The 17,139-nt window shown below is 38.9% G+C and overlaps 1 non-coding gene across 1 annotated transcript; it reads right to left on the reverse strand.

Moving 5' to 3' along the window:
- Window positions 1-8,839: 8,839 nt before the first annotated feature.
- TRNAC-GCA lies at window positions 8,840-8,911 on the reverse strand. Its single transcript has one exon. It is a non-coding gene; the product is annotated as a tRNA-Cys (tRNA).
- Between the last annotated feature and the right edge of the window lie 8,228 nt (window positions 8,912-17,139).

A 17,139-nucleotide genomic window follows, 5' to 3' on the forward strand; every position in this document is an offset into this window, starting at 1 on the left:
GGATTCTCCAGGCAAGAACACTGGAGTGGGTTGCCATTGCCTTCTCCAATGCAGGAAAGTGAAAAGTGAAAGGGAAGTCACTGTCCTGTCCAACTCTTCATGACCCCATGGACTGCAGCCCACCAAGCTCCTCCGTCCATGGGATTTTCCAGGCAAGAGTGCTGGAGTGGGGTGCCATTGCCTTCTCTGAGCAGAGCTACTAGTTTCATTTATAAAATGCATTAAGTAAATATAAGGACCTGGACTTCAAAGTGCAGCTGTTAAATCCTCATGCTTTCTAAAGCAGAAAGCTAGGTATTATCTGTTATGTGTTTGGACTTGTTAAAGCAACAGTGGCATTCTCCCAGGGGGGGCAGAGAGTTGAAAATATAAGAATGGACCCCAGTGCAAAGTCAATGCCAGCTGGCTTACTTAGGAGATATCAAGAGAATCCTGAAAGAATGTGTTTCAAATCCCCTAAGGGAAAATCACAGGGTCCTAACACAAAACTAATGCAATTCTGGAGCTAAAGTTTGTGGTTGAGGATAAAGTAATACAAATGAGGAAAAGACATTTCAAAGGCTTCATAATCTGTATCTCTCCTGTTAGTCACTCAGTCCTGTCCAACTTTTTTGTGATCCTTTGTACTGTAGCCCCCCATGCTCCTCTGTGCATGCTTCTCTGTCTCCTGCATCACAGGCAAGTTCTTTATGGCTGAGACACTGGGGAAGTCCTTCTCCTCAATGAGTTCCTGGGTTAAAGACAACTGTATATGGAAAAACATCTCGATCTTTGGTTTCAGGTCAATTTTCTTTTGCTTAATAATCCATCCTTTGCTCACCTCATTAGTACTAAAAAATAAAACCAATGTTACTAGGGTAAAATATTACCAGTGAGGATGAGGAAGTTCCCTGTCATGGAAAAATCCTCTAAGCCCAATTTTACATCAAGACACTGTCTTTGTGAGAAAGAAGCTCAAAGACAACATCCTTAGTAACACTTGCATACAGAGATCTGAGAACCGAACTGGCAAAATTGGACCCTGATGGGTTTTTATTTTATTTTAAATGCTCTGAGTTTGTTTGCAAAGAGCAACCCCCCCCCCGACCAAAACAAACAAACAAATAAACAAACAAAAAACAGACATGTAAATCATGGCAAACTAAAACATTCTTTCATAGCCCCTTAAAAGTGTGCCCACAGATACACTCCACAATCCTACTTGTAGGAATTCATCCTAAGAAAATAATGTACGATATACCTGAAAGGCCAAAACAATGTAGATGTCAACAATAAAGAATTTGGTTAAAGATATAATTGTTGTTCAGTTGCTAATTGTGATCCTATGGACTGCAGATTTCCAGGCTCTCCTATCCTTCACTCTCTCCTGTAATTTGCTCAGATTCATGTCTATTGAGTTCATATGCTCTGCTACCCCCTTCCCTTCTCCTTTTGCCTTCAGTATTTCTCAGCATCAGAGTCTTTTACAATGAGTCAGCTCTTTGCATCAGGTTGCCAAAGCATTGGCTTCAGTTTCAGCATCAGTCCTTCCAATGAATATTCAGGGTTCATTTCCTTTAGAATAGACTGATTTGATCTCCTTGTAGTCCAAAGGACTCTCAAGAGTCTTCTCCAACACCACAATAAGAAAGAATCAGTTGAAGAATACACAACTATTGCAAACAAGCTTTTTAAAGAATTTTTATGGATGTGGATAACAGTTACATGTTTTAAGCAGGAAGAGGAACTGATAAAATATTTATAGCAAATAATCACATATTCAGAAAAAATAATCCATGAATTTAAGGATATGTATGTACTATGAGTTCCAAAGAATAGCAAGAAGAGATAAGAAAGCCTTCAGCGATCAATGCAAAGAAATAGAGGAAAACAACAGAATGGGAAAGACTAGGGATCTCTTCAAGAAAATCAGAGATACCAAAGGAACATTTCATGCAAAGATGGGCTCAATAAAGGACAGAAATGGTATGGACCTAACAGAAGCAGAAGATATTAAGAAGAGTTGACAAGAATACACAGAAGAACTGTACAAAAAAGATCTTCACAACCCAGATAATCACGATGGTGTAATCACTGACCTAGAGCCAGACATCCTGGAATGTGAAGTCAAGTGGGCCTTAGAAAGCATCACTACGAACAAAGCTAGTGGAGGTGATAGAATTCCAGCTGAGCTATTCCAAATCCTGAAAGATGATGCTGTGAAAGTGCTGCACTCAATATGTCAGCAAATCTGGAAAGCTCAGCAGTGGCCACAGGACTGGAAAAGGTCAGTTTTCATTCCAATCCCAAAGAAAGGCAATGCCAAACAATGCTCAAACTACCACACAATTGCACTCATCTCACATGCTAGTAAAGTAATGCTCAAAATTCTCCAAGCTAGGCTTCAGCAATATGTGAACCATGAACTTCCTGATGTTCAAACTGGTTTTAGAAAAGGCAGAGGAACCAGAGATCAAATTGCCAACATCCACTGGATCATGGGAAAAGCAAGAGAGTTCCAGAAAAACATCTATTTCTGCTTTTTTGACTATACCAAAGCCTTTGACTGTGTGGATCACAATAAACTGTGGAAAATTCTGAAAGAGATGGGAATACCAGAACACCTGATCTGCCTCTTGAGAAATTTGTATGCAGGTCAGGAAGCAACAGTTAGAACTGGACATGGAACAACAGACTGGTTCCAAATAGGAAAAGGAGTTCGTCAAGGCTGTATATTGTCACCCTGCTTATTTTACTCATATGCAGAGTACATCATGAGAAACGCTGGACTGGAAGACACACAAGCTGGAATCAAGATTGCTGGGAGAAATGTCAATAACCTCAGATATGCAGATGACACCACCCTTATGGCAGAAAGTGAAGAGGAACTAAAAAGCCTCTTGATGAAAGTACAAGAGGAGAGTGAAAAAGTTGGCTTAAAGCTCAAGATTCAGAAAACGAAGATCATGGCATCCGGTCCCACCACTTCATGGGAAATAGATGGGGAAACAGTGGAAACAGTGTCAGACTTTATTTTTCTGGGCTCCAAAATCACTGCAGATGGTGACTGCAGCCATGAAATTAAAAGACGCTTACTCCTTGGAAGGAAAGTTATGACCAACCTAGATAGCATATTCAAAAGCAGAGACATTACTTTGCCAACAAAGGTTCGTCTAGTCAAGGCTATGGTTTTTCCTGTGGTCAGGTATGCATATGAGAGTTGGACTGTGAAGAAGGCTGAGCGCCGAAGAATTGATGCTTTTGAACTGTGGTGTTGGAGAAGACTCTTGAGAGTCCCTTGGACTGCAAGGAGATCCAGCCAGTCCATTCTGAAAGAGATCAGCCCTGGGATTTCTTTGGAAGGAATGATGCTAAAGCTGAAACTCCAGTACTTTGGCCACCTCATGCGAAGAGTTGACTCATTGGAAAAGCCTCTGATGCTGGGAGGGATTGAGGGCAAGAGGAGAAGGGGACAACAGAGGATGAGATGGCTGGATGGCATCACTGACTCAATGGACATGAGTCTGAGTGAACTCCAGAAGTTGGTGATGGACAGGGAGGCCTGGCGTGCTGCAATTCATGGGGTCACAAAGAGTCGGACACAACTGAGTGACTGATCTGATCTGATGTACTATGATGTTATATGATTACTTTTGATTTTTATTCTTTTTTTCACTTTCTTCAATAAATATATATTATTCATGCAGTTAAAATTAAAATAATTAAAAATAATTTGTTCAAGAAATGTAAAATATTAAGTTCATGCCATACTTGCTTCCTGATAGCTCAGTTGGTAAAGAATCCTGGGTCAGGAAGATCCACTGGAGAAGGATTCCAGTATTCTTGGGCTTCCCTTGTGGCTTAGCTGGTAAAGAATCTGCCTACAATGAGGGAAACCTGGGTTCAATTCCTGGTTTGGGAAGATCCCCTGGAGAATGGAAAGGCTACCCACTCCAGTACTCTGGCCTGTAGAATTCCATGGACTGTATAGTCCATGGGATCACAAAAAGTGGGACACAACTGAGCGACTTTCACTTTCATACTTGCTGACATACTTTTTGTGCATCCCTTTTTTGTGGTGCTTGGGATGAGCAACCTGGCTGGGTACTCCTTGCTTAAGGACTTCAAGACTAGCTTGGACTCCAGCTTCATCCATTCATTGAGAAAAAGAAAAACCTCTTTTCATACCAACTTCCTCCAGTTTACTGTCCCCAAATAGCAGGAGAAAGATTTCCTAGGTTTCAGACCTGCCATGTTTTAGAACATCAAAAGCCAATGTTCCTTGCCCTCTCCCTCAAGCCTTGGGCTACAGGAAGGGGTGGGCAGAGGAAGGGAATCATTGGATTGCATTCCCACCTCCCTCCCAAGCATGTCAATGGAGACGTGAAGAGAGAGCACATCAAGTCTGGTTTATTCAATCCTTGCATGTTTCCTGAGGATCCTGGAACTTTGATTGGCCTTTGGTGATGACCCCTGGGCATGTGGCTCTTAGGATGCTTTTTATGGTGCTAATTGATGATGTTGTCATGGATGTCTGGAGCCATGGGGTGTACTGCATCAGCTCATCAGGACTGTCAAGATTGATTCATGCAAACATCAATATTGACGATACTCCTGGTTTCACTGTTGGTATTCTGAATTTCAGTTACTGTGGTTGGTTGCACAGCAGTATGTGTCAACATGATCTGTTCTTCTTAAATCTTGGATCCTAAGACTCAGGTAGGTTTCTCTGTGCAAAGACACTTTGTGCGCATCTTAACAGTTCTCAGCTAGAGAGGAAAGTGCCTTTTGTGTGATCAAAGATGGGGAAAGAGTCAGAATCCTGTGCCTGATATCTCTAGACTACTTTCAATGAGTATCCTTTTTCTCTTGCTCATGCTCCTTTTACTGTACTAAACCACTGTTGTGCTCATAACTTGCTGTTTGTTTGAGTCTTTCTTTTTTGAGTCCTTCTAGAAAACCAGAGGGACTTCTCGTGGCTCAGATAGTAAAGAATCTGCCTGCAATGCAAGAGACCCAGGTTGGATTCCTGGGTTGGGAAGATGCCCTGAAGAAGGAAATGGCTACGCACTACCATACTCTTGCCTGGAGAATTCTATGGACAAAGAAGCTCGGCAGGCTAAAGGCCATGGGGTTGCAAGAGCTGGACACAACTTAGTGACTAAACCGCCACCACCAGCAAGTTAGAAAACTTCAGGGTGGTGATCAGACCCCTGAAATGTAACTATTCCATGTGGGACTCCCTAAGTCACACAATCTGCTTTGCCATTTCTATTCTCTACCAATATGGTATTTTATATTTGTCTAGATTTCACCTATGTAAAAATCTTGCTGAGTATCTTAATTGAAGAGGCTCTCTTCAATGACCTTTTTTTGTACTTCTACACCCAAGCTGAGGAACTTATCAAGACATGTGTGAAGCAAGACTCAACTACTGCGAACTAGAGGACAGTATAAACAGTGGTGAGATTGCCTTTCTGAACAAAGAAAACAGTGCCAGAGAGGTCACAGGCAGGAGACTGCACATGGCAGCTGAGGAGGAAACCAACTGAAAGAAGCCAAAGTGCCTAGGCTCCTAGTGGCTGTTTCCATTCTTTCAGTTCTTTGGCAATGATTGATTGGAGACATTTATTCAGGAAACACAGTCACTGATGGTCACGGTCATTTATCTGATAACTTCTCCAACCTGAAGAATTATTAATTCCCTGCTCAGTCTTTGTCTCTGATCCTACACACTTCGTTCCTTCTGTTTTTCCTTCTAGGAAAAATTTTATATCATTAATCAGTTTTTGGACATCTCCGAAATGTTTTGAAATTTTACGTACTATGCTTTAGGTGTGAAGTTCCGTTGGTAACATAACTTTTAGCTCTTGCTATGGATCTGTCTACTGGAAAATCAACAACTTCCATTTCTGTATGTGTTTCTTTTGCCTAAAGGCCAATCTCATGTGCCCTAACTAGGACCATATCTACAGTTGAGAGAATAGATACATTTCCCCAAGTATTTAGACTTCTGGGCGCTTCCTGAAATGGGATAATGGGGATGGGTGACTGAACAATGGTAGTTTTGCTTTTTAGACACTTGGAGTTTAAAATCTATGAATCAGATTGCAGTAATGGGCAAAAGTGCATACATATACACAAATGTTTACTTTGATTAATAATCATTCTTAAATAAATTTAATATTTCTTCAGGAGAAGAGCATTAAAAAAAGCAGATGCATGAAAAAGACTGTCTTCAAGCATATGGGTTCATTTGGAACTATTTTAATTTATTTCAACATTTTCAGATGTCTTATCATTTTTGATCCAAGAAAACTTAAATTGTCTACATTTTATTATTCCTCTGGTTAATACTACCAGACCTATTGTCCAATATTTTCTCTTCTCCCTTCATCTTAAAGGTCAAGCTGAGTATTTGAATAGGCAGGAGACAGCAGATCATGTGATTAGGACTTTGTTATCTGTTCTTCAACAACAATGGCAGGACTGGTTCTAAATTTAGTGAGAATTCCAGTTTAATCCAGATTACTGTTAAAATCTTTTCTGCAATGTCCCTTCTATTCTAAAAGGAAAATATCAATATTTTTCATTACATAATTCTTCAACCTATACAACCTTTGACCTAACACATATAATTAGATAACATTGAAACAGAAATTTATATTTGTCACACAATAATAAAGTTGACCCATCTGGCTCCTGGAGTATTATGTGCCTTCAGGATAATCACTGCTTGATCTGTCATTCACTGAGAGTTATGAAGAATCCAGCACATAACAGGAGCAAGGCCAATCTCTCTCTCTATTTTTTTTTTTTTGTAGAATGTTAAGCAATTATATTCCTATTGTTCACAGTAAAATGTTTTCAAAATTGCCCTACAGAGTAGCACAGTATATCTAACTCATTGGATACTGAAATGTTCTTTTTGCCAAAATTGTAGTGTCAATCACATTATTATTATTAATATAAAGAGCTTTTATTGTTTAAAATTGGTTTTTAAAATAATATAAGTACAGTTTTTCTCTTTCTTCCCCAATTTTTCTTCTTCCTCACCCTTGAAACTCCAGGAAACAAGTGGATACCAAGCACTGAGAGTTTGAAAAGCAGAATGAGCCAAGATAAAGTAGATGTGGGTCTGGAGAGGGGAATGCACAGAAATTCAACACATGATAGCTCCTAGCAGTCATGCACATTATACAGTGTGCAAGACAGAAGAGAAAAAAGGGCTAACCTGAAGAGTGAAAGGAAAACACAATAAAGCTCTACTAGAGAAAGTATATAAGACGACAGGTTCATTTAGAGAGGCAGTATAGCCACGATCCATTTCCCAAGTTGTTTGGCTCAGTGGTAAAGTATCAACCTGCTAATTCAGAAGATTCAATCACTGGGTCAGGAAGATCCCTTGGAGAAGGAAATGGCAAATCCCCTCTATATTCTTGCCTGGAAAATGCCATGGATAGAGAAGTCTGGTGACCTACAGTCCACAGGGTTGCAGAGTTGGACATGACTGAACAACAGCAACAGTAACTAGGATCTAGGTGGATCTTGATTGGAATCCTAGCCTCATGATTTCCTAATTGTGGGACGTTGGTTAAATAACTGAACATTTCTACATTTTAGTTAAACTGTAAAGGAAGAACTATGATGGCTTATATTTCATAAGTGCTGTCTTGACAGTTTTAAGATCATGGCTAAAAATGTTCATCCCGTTGAAGGATGTTTGCCAAGCCTATACTCCAACTGCTTCCCTTTTGGGCTCTAACACTCTGGGTTATAGCTCACACAGCCAACTACCAGAAGCCCCAGATCCCGAATATCCAGGACAGCCTCTTCTTCCTTAGTCTGCAGAATTATTCAGAATAATCTATAAGAAGCCCATGAAACCTAGCTAGCTACACCTGGTTTGCCTTATATAAGCTGCCTGCTACAGTTCCAGCTTGCTGTTATCCAGATGCAATCTCTAATGCTGCCCTGTATTGACAGTCTTCTGGAAGTAATAATACTTTTTGCCTTTCATCTAGAGGTCATTTATTATGTCCCACCACCACCACCAGTCAATCTTAAAGGAAATCAGTCCTGAATATTCATTGAAAGGACTGATGCTGAAGCTGAAGTTCCAATACTTTGGCCACTTGATGTGAAGAACTGACTCATTTGAAAAGACCCTGATGCTGGGAAAGATTGAAGGCAGGAGGAGAAAGGGACAACATAGGATGAGATGGTTGGTGGCATTACCTACCCAATGGACATGAGTTTGAGTAAGCTCCAGGAGTTGGTGATGGACAGGGAAGCCTGTCATGCTGCAGTCATTGGGGTGGCAGAGTTAGACACGACTGAGCGACTGAACTGAACCATCATCAGTCAGTCAGTCAGTTTAGTCACTCAGTCATCATCATCAGAATGCAGCAAATTTTAAAATACAGCTCTTGAGACTTCCCTGGTGGTCCAGTAGTTAAGAATTCACGTTCGAATGCAGAGGACGAGGGTTCAATCCCTGGTTGGGGAACTAAGATCCCACATCCAGGGAGCAACTAAGCCTGCGAGCTCCTAGTACTGAGCTTGTGCACTCCAGAGCCTGTGTACCACAACTAGAGAGCCCACATGACTGAAACTGCTGAGCCCACATGCCATAAGTATAAAGTCCATGCACCGCAATGGACAATCCCTCATGATGCAACTAAGACCCAACACAGCCAAATAAAACAAATATTTTAAAAATGAAAGTGAAAGTGAAGTCGCTCAGTCATGTCTGACTCTTTTGTGACCCCATGGACTGTAGCCCACCAGGCTCTTCCGTCCATGGGATTCTCCAGGCAAGACTACTGGAGTGGGTTGCCATTTCCTTCTCCAGGGGATCTTCCCAACCCGGGGATCGAACCCAGGTCTCCTGCATTGCAGGCAGATGCTTTAACCTCTGAGCCACCAGGGAAGCCCATTTTAAAAATAGTGCCCTTAAATTACAATTTATAAAATGATAATTCATATGATTAGCTTAGCACATTACCTAGTACATAATTGTTTTTCTCCCCCTTCTTCCACAATTTCTTTGAACTAATGTGGAATTGTTCTTCAGGCTGCAAGATAGGAGACCTCCATGTTACCATGGAAAGCAGATTCAGAAAAAATCTTGGATTTTAAATTTCTTCTCTATTCTACTTTTAAATCTATAAGACATTTCTGACCTGGAAAAGAAGACTTGAGATGAAGAAAAAAACAATAGATTCTGGCTAATGTTCATCAATAGAATCTGATTCTGTTCATAGAAATATGATTTTGTTTTGTACCTTCCCTTAGGTCAGTTTTGGAAATGCAAATGATTACATCCTTTTTCAGGAAGCCTGAGAAAGGGGTCTCACAGAATTTCACTTGTCCTTTGTTTAGAAGTAAACCAATGTGTGTCAGTAGATGTGTCAGTCTGGGGAGACTCAGGTAGCAGAACAAACTTTTCAGAGCTTCCAAGTAGTGTGTATGTGCCCATGTGAGCTCAGTTGTGTCTTTGCGACCCCATGGACTATAGCCCACCATGCTCCTCTGTCCATGGAATTTTCCAGGCAAGAATGCTGGAGTGGGTTGCCATTTCCTTGTTCAGGGGATCTTCCCAACCCAGGGATCTAATTTGGGTCTCTGTGTCTCCTGCATTGAAAAGCAGATTCTTTACCACTGAGCCACTTTAGAAGTCAAATAGTGCAAACAGCACTTTTACTATTTCCTCTAAAAAGGTCCAGGGATTTGTAAGGGAATCTGAGCACCATGGTCACATTAAAGGCATATGACTGTGGACTGCATTGGACCAAATGGCCAGATACCAGATGGGAATATAGATATCACAGTGGAAGACAGACTAAAAGAATGATCATTACCAACAATCAGAGCTATAGTGTATATTCTAACAGATGCTATTATGAGATATTGGTCAAGGCTAGACATTTCCCTCCATTGTCATAAAGCTACATCAATCATGCAGCAGAAAAATTTATGTTCACTCAATATATTTGTATTCCCAAAGCTCTCTTGAACTTGGCTGGGACCGAGTGACTAGTTTTAAGCGATGGACTATGATATGTCACCACTAAGTTGTGGCAGGATAAAATTTTTTGACTATCCAGCAGTCTTTTTTCTATTACAGAGATTGTGGAGGTCATATGCAGAGATAGATGATCCACAAAATAAAGCCTGGCTGGCCTTTTAAGGCATCATTTAGAAGCAAGCCATCAGGGGAATTCCCTGGCTGTCCAGTGGTTTGGACTCAGCTTTCACTGCCAAGGGCACAGGTTCAGTCTCTGCTTGGGAAAATAAAATACCACAAGCCAAAAAAGAAAAGAAAAAAGAAAGCTGTCAGACACACAGCAGAAATAAGCCTTTATGTGGTAAGTCAGTGATATTTCAGTGTTGTTTATCATGGTTACAGAATCTTGCAAATTCCTACTAATATACGTCTGGGAATTTAGATGTCACATATGAGAACAAGTAATGGGGAAGAATCTTAAACTGGTCAACTATCTTTCAGATTAATTTTTTAAAAATTTAATTGGTCAGTTTATTTTTTCTGCCTCTAAATAAACTGGAGATTTGGGAAGGGAATTAAATTTTACTACAGAAAAAAAAATGTGTTTATCACACGTCGGAGAAGGCAACGGCACCCCACTCCAGTACTCTTGCCTGGAGAATCCCAGGGACAGCGGAGCCTGGTAGGCTGCAGTCCATGGGGTAGCGAACAGTCAGACACGACTGAGCGACTTCCCTTTGACTTTTCACTTTCATGCATTGGAGAAGGAAATGGCAACCCACTCCAGTGTTCTTGCCTGTAGAATCCCAGGGACGGCGGAGCCTGGTGGGCTGCCGTCTATGGGATCGCACAGAATCGGACACGACTGAAGCGACTTAGCAGCAGCAGCAGCAGCATCACACATCTGAGTTTGAATATTTGAAGAAAAATAATGCTTGCTACTTCATTATAAATATTATAAGAGAAATATAATTTAGTATGCAGGATAAGTTATTTTGATGTCAAGTGGATTTATGTCCCAGGAATGACCACTTTTTCTGCAGCCTGGAAAAGCTTTTTAACCTTACTAAAATTTACTTTCCTCATTTATGAAAAGAGGAAAATAATAATAACTTGTAAGGATGTAGTGAACATTAAATGAGACGATGAGTACAATGTTCTTAACAGAGGGCCAGGCATATGGGAAGCTTTCAATCAAAGTCTATTACTATTTTAATGTTGTTATATGGGCTGGAAGTCCATATAAATATAATGCCTTTACACAGTAAAGGCAAGATGATTGAGTAAATCCAAATAATACACATAAGAAGATGATATAAAATATTTAAGGTAACTAGGATGAGATATTAGGTTTTATTCTAAGGATATCTTATGATACGTATGTGCCTCTTGCCCTAGGGATCCATGGGCTACTAATAGAATATGTCCTTAAAGCTTGGAATCTTGGTTTTCCTTTGTTTCTAAAAGAGACAGAAAGATTGGATATATGTTATTTTGTAGAACACACAATACTTATCTTCAAAATACAAGTAAATAGAAACAGGTTTGCAAGATGGGTATTTTTCTTTTAAGAATCTATGGGTAACTTGCAATAACAGGTATTTCAATATTCACATTCCCATGAGTACCATTTGGTTTAGTCTCCTGATTGCTATCTTGTGCTGAATCGTTCTGTTTATAGCTTTAAAATTGCTATCTGGGTGACAGTCTTCTGTTTCTAATCTTAAAATGGTTATCTAGTGGGTTTGCTCCCTATAGTTCATTGTACAGCTTGATAATACTGTGGAGGGAAATACAATTAGCTAACTATGCACCTGCTCAGTTTACAGTTTTATGAGTGTAACTTGTTCTATGATATACATCTTGGGGCTTGTGATGAAATTGCTTGAAAACAGAAATTCTGTATAAAACTTTGCAATATATAAATATATCATTAAATATTTTAATATGTTTTCTCCATATTACTTTTCTATATGTATACAAACATATATGTGTGTATATATATATATATATATATATAGAGAGAGAGAGAGAGATCAATAAATACATAAATATAGGTAGATATCTAGCTGGCTTGCAGGGTCTTAGTTCCCCAACCTAGCATCAAACCTGGGGCCCCAGCAGTGGAAGCACCAAGCCTAACCACTGGACCACGAGGGAATTCCCTAATTGAAGTTTTGACATTGGTTCAGGATCAGATTGTATGCTGTATTTCAGAAGTTGCTTCCAGTGGCCATTTAGTAAACCCTAGAAAATTTATTGTCTTACTTATGAATTAGGTGTTTGATGTGAAGTTTCTCTTTCTTTAAACATTACCATATGTAATAACATTGCTAGAGCTAGGGATAGTTCTATGCCATATTCTCTGATATATGTTGGGGGATTAGTGGTGCTTTTACTGAGCAGATTTCTAAGACCCTGAAAAAGGAGACTCTACTAGTAGGCTCCCCACATGGTCATTTTAAAAAATCTTTTTACTTGTGATTATGTTGCATTTATCTTTCTTGAGTGAAAAGAACCAGTTTCTTCATCAAAAATGACTTGCTCCAGGGTAGTTTGAGTGAAGTTTTCAGGGCAGTCATCAAAGGACTAATGAAGACCTCTGGGGTCCTTGAATTGAGTCAATTTGTCAGCATGAATTATTCTCCAATCAAAATGAGATTTCTCTGCAGTAGCAGGAGAAAGAGAAGTGTTTAACTAAGTGGAGGAAAGAAAGATACTTCAATCAGAAGATGCTGCTTTTAGGGTGAGGACTACCACTTAGAGATGGTCACTTGACTCTAGATTTGTTATTTTAGTCTTATTTTCTTATCTAGATGACTGCTATTTTAGTAATATCTCAAAACAGTGTGGTGAGTCAAAAACCTACATATGCGGACTAATACATGCTCAAGCACTGTACAATTGGTAGGTATTACAACTACTGTGAAAGAACTCACATGATGCCACTGGAAGTGTCAACTCTACTTTTTAAGATATTAAAGCAATAATAAATGCAAGTTGTTTCTCCCTCTTCCTTAGGCTATAATTGGGTAAAAGTTGATGTATCTCACCATGAACACAGTGAAATGACAATGATCACAAAAGAACAGATCAAAATATTAAAGGGAGAGAATGTGTTCATGTCCATGCAAATAGCAGAGGTCTAATCAACAGGATATTTAAAGATCTATAACTGAGCAAGTTAAAGAGAACTTATTTCAAAATATTTGAAAATATATATTTTTTGTTCACTCTTTCAGTTGACACCATTTGTATTCAAATGACCAAAATAGTTTGAAAGAGTAATTGTGTTGAATGAGAAATTATTGGAATATAAAGGATTAAGAAACAATAATTAAAATAGAAAAGTTAGAATAAAAAAAAAGGTGTTGGGAGAGGATCTTATTCACATCATTAATGTCTCTGAAATCACTCTCCCCTCTTTCCATGGGCTTGTCCCAAATCATCTCAGTGACTGACTGTTTATAGTCCCTTTTTCTCTCCCTAACTTCAAGCATGGTACTAGCATTTGATATTCCTTATAACAAAAGATTTGCTGGCACCATTTTTATAAACTAAAATGAGTGCAGAAAGGAAAAAATCATAAAAATATTAATGTTATTTGGATACAACTTACCAAATATTTCATAATTTTTTAAATTCCCAAAGCAACAAACCAACCATGGTGAATTAAGTCTGCACAGATGAATGAATCTGCACACGTCAATAGGCTTTTGTGCTAGACGGTAAAAACATATGGAATGTGTTACATTCCAAACAACCAAAGGGTTCTGAAGAATCATTAATGAGGTTCATAAATATGGACAAAAATAAGCCCATTTTCACATCTTCTGATTATTAAATCTAGAACAAATCTTCTTCTTCTTCAATTGGCTTTTCTTATAACATATTTCTGACACAGAAGAGAACATTTGTTTCATATTTTATTGAATTTCATTTATATTAAATTAAAAATATATTTCTGACAGATTCATGTAACAAAAAGGCAGAACAGTTTTCAAATTGTTCAGCTGGGATGATCAGTATGGAATGAGGCAAAGCAGGTCGCATTCTATAATTGCCTGTACAGGTACAATTCTTTCCCAAGAGCCAAGAGAGGATCCTTGAGAACTAACAGAAAAGCCTAATTACAGAAATTTAAAATACTGTTTGTCCCTCATTCTCAAATAACAACAGAAAATGGGAGAAGGGAAGGAGGATGGGGTGAAAGGCTGGAAGGGAGGAAAGAACAAGGGAAATTATACTAAAATATACCTAACATTAAAAAAGTTAGTATGTGTTAAGTGCATAATCCTTCATAGATAAAATAGAAAAAAAAATCAAAATAACATTACACCACACACAACTGGCATATCCTATTGTGTAAGCGAGTGCAGAGGTTGAACACGTCACCATAGTGCTGAACACAGAATCACAAGTAATGTCAGAATAACTTCCAACCCAAAAAAACAATCACAAGCCAATTACTTATATACAAATCAACCCTAAAGACAATTATGTTCCAAATAAAGATGTCCACAGAGGAAAATCAAAGCAACAGTATCCCTATTTACAAATGCAACTAGCCATGTCTTTAACAAGCTATAAAAATACTATTCACATTTTCAAACATACAGTAGTAGTTTTTGTTTATTTCAAAAAGGCAGCTAACTTTGAACACTGGGATTTAAATGAAACATCAATGGCTTACCAGCTAGGTATTCTTGCACCCCTGTCCTTTGAAGATACTTCAGAAGAGAGAGGGCTTGTTTTCTGTTTACAAGTTAAGAACATAAGGAAATGAATACAAATGTATATAATACCTTAAGCCTCTGCCTTTTTGGTAAAGTGTCTCCCTTTATCACCTGAACTGATCTTAGTCAACTACTCTGATGCATGTATGAGATGAGTGCTTGAGAGAGGATTTCATGTGACTTATTATTTATTTATTTATTTTTGTGCTCTGAACTATCTAGCAGATCAATTTCATTTTCATTTGACCTTACTGTAATGGTGCTCAAGAAAGATGAACAAGTAGTCAGGTCGTGTGAAAATGCAGTTTTGACCTGCAGGAACTCAAGTTCCTGGTGCTCACAACAAGAGATGTAGGCACACCAGCCAGTGAGATGTGCATTCAAAGTTAGCTGCCCTCGCACAGCTGCTCAGTTTAATAATCGACCCATTTAACAGCAGTACCAATTTATGCTACATATTCCAAAGTACCTTACTTTAAAAGAACAGCTTACATATCTACACTTAGAAAATAACTTCCGCAGTTGATTACTGAAGTAATCCCAAAGGATTCTTGGAGTGCTATGCTGTAACCCCCTCGCTCCCCCCACCCAGCCCCTGAGAGATCCAGAAATATACAGGAAAATGACTCTCACATTAGGGAAAAGGTACAACCCCCACCCACCCACCCCCACCATTAACTGAAAAATCTGGAAATGATACTCAAGAATCAGGTGATGTCATTACTTAGGAGGTATGATTTGCTTTCCTTCAAAACAGCTACAGGCCTGGGGAAAAAACAGCTACACATCAGGGATAAAAATAGCAGTAAAGGCAAAGTGGTTTGGACAAGTTAGGCTATTGCCTACAGGTATGAAATTTTGTTTTCTTGTATTTGTATATTTGAGCAAATATAACCACATGTCATGGTGATACAGGTAAAATTCTTAGAGCACTGAAAGAAAAATGTCCTGAAAGAGCAAAAGTAGAGAAAAAAATGGCGATTTATTAGACAACATGGACTTTCGTTTCTGTGAAACCGCATTCATTATATATTTGTCAGATGGATGAACGATCCAGTAAAGAGTTACAGGTGGTTCTCGGAGCTGAATAGTCTTTACCATTATAAGACTCTTCGTTATGGAAAACACACACACACACACACACACACACACACACAAACATATAGCAGCTGTAAAATATTTGCAATCAGGAGCAAAGTAAGATAAATAAAGTCAATACTTTGCTGGCATAATAACTTATTAGAATGTAAAGTTTTTATGAAATGATTAAATCTAAAACCTACCAAATGTATGTGCACACATGTGTTTCAAGATTCATCACAGGCTGACGAATTCTTACAAAGGACGAAGTAAGAGACTCAATCTTCATGGAAAAGCATAATTTTAATTACATAAAGCATACTCTGTGCAGTCATTTATTTAAGAAATAATTTAAACAATGTCCAGATTGTTAGTACCTTTTATGGAAAAGTCAGACGTTTGAGGGCAGAGGCTAAATCAGTATTTCACAAAGCAACGTGTGGGACCTCAGAGTTCTATTATGGCTTGAGACAGGCACAGCATCATGAGGGCCACTTTGAACTGAGGTGGCAGTAAGTGAGGAAAACAGAGTAACCATGCCAATAGGAAAAGAAGTAAGGCCAGGATTTTCCTATAATGTCCAGAGAAAAATGAATTTTTCTGTGATTTCTAACAAGATAATCACTTACTTGCAGAGCTGACTATCAAAGAGTATTTTCCAGGGTAAGCATGTGAATACCTCCATGAAATTAGGGCTTAGAGTCTTTTCAGCTCATGACTAGAGAAGCATTTCTGTGCCCTAAAGATCACCTGACTCTGAAGAGGTGAGGCAGGGGTCTGCAAAAGTGACATGTCTTACATTTTTGCAACTCTATAAAATCAGGGGACTTGAATCAAGGGTCTAAATTTTATTTATTTACTTAGTTTTTACAGAGACTTCTTTTTTAATGAAAAGAACAAAGCAGCCCATGGTGTGAAAAATTGTTTCCATATAAAAACACAAGGGCTCCTCACCCAACATGGTGCCCACGAGAGCTTCATGTTTGCAATTGTGGAAAGAACAACTCTTGCAAAGTTTCTCTGGGATTATAAAAGATTGTAATACTTCTACCCAGAGGTATAAACAACATCAAGGTCTCCATTGATACTGTTACTCTAAAATGATGTCCAGTCTATATCTCTGTAATATTATTCCTTCTTAAGCAAATGGCAGAAGATATGAGTCTGCCTTTAGGTGTCTGCATGGGTACAAGACTGTCCTTTAAAGGCCATATATACTGAGAAGCCTTTAAAGGACAGTCTTGTACCCATGCAGACACCTGGGGACGCAAAGAGTTGGACACTACTGAGCGACTTCACTTTCACTTTCTTTCACTTTCATACTGAGAGGCCAGG

The sequence above is a fragment of the Bos indicus x Bos taurus genome, chromosome 2, assembly GCF_003369695.1.
Source record: "Bos indicus x Bos taurus breed Angus x Brahman F1 hybrid chromosome 2, Bos_hybrid_MaternalHap_v2.0, whole genome shotgun sequence".
Taxonomy (NCBI): Eukaryota; Metazoa; Chordata; class Mammalia; order Artiodactyla; family Bovidae; genus Bos; species Bos indicus x Bos taurus.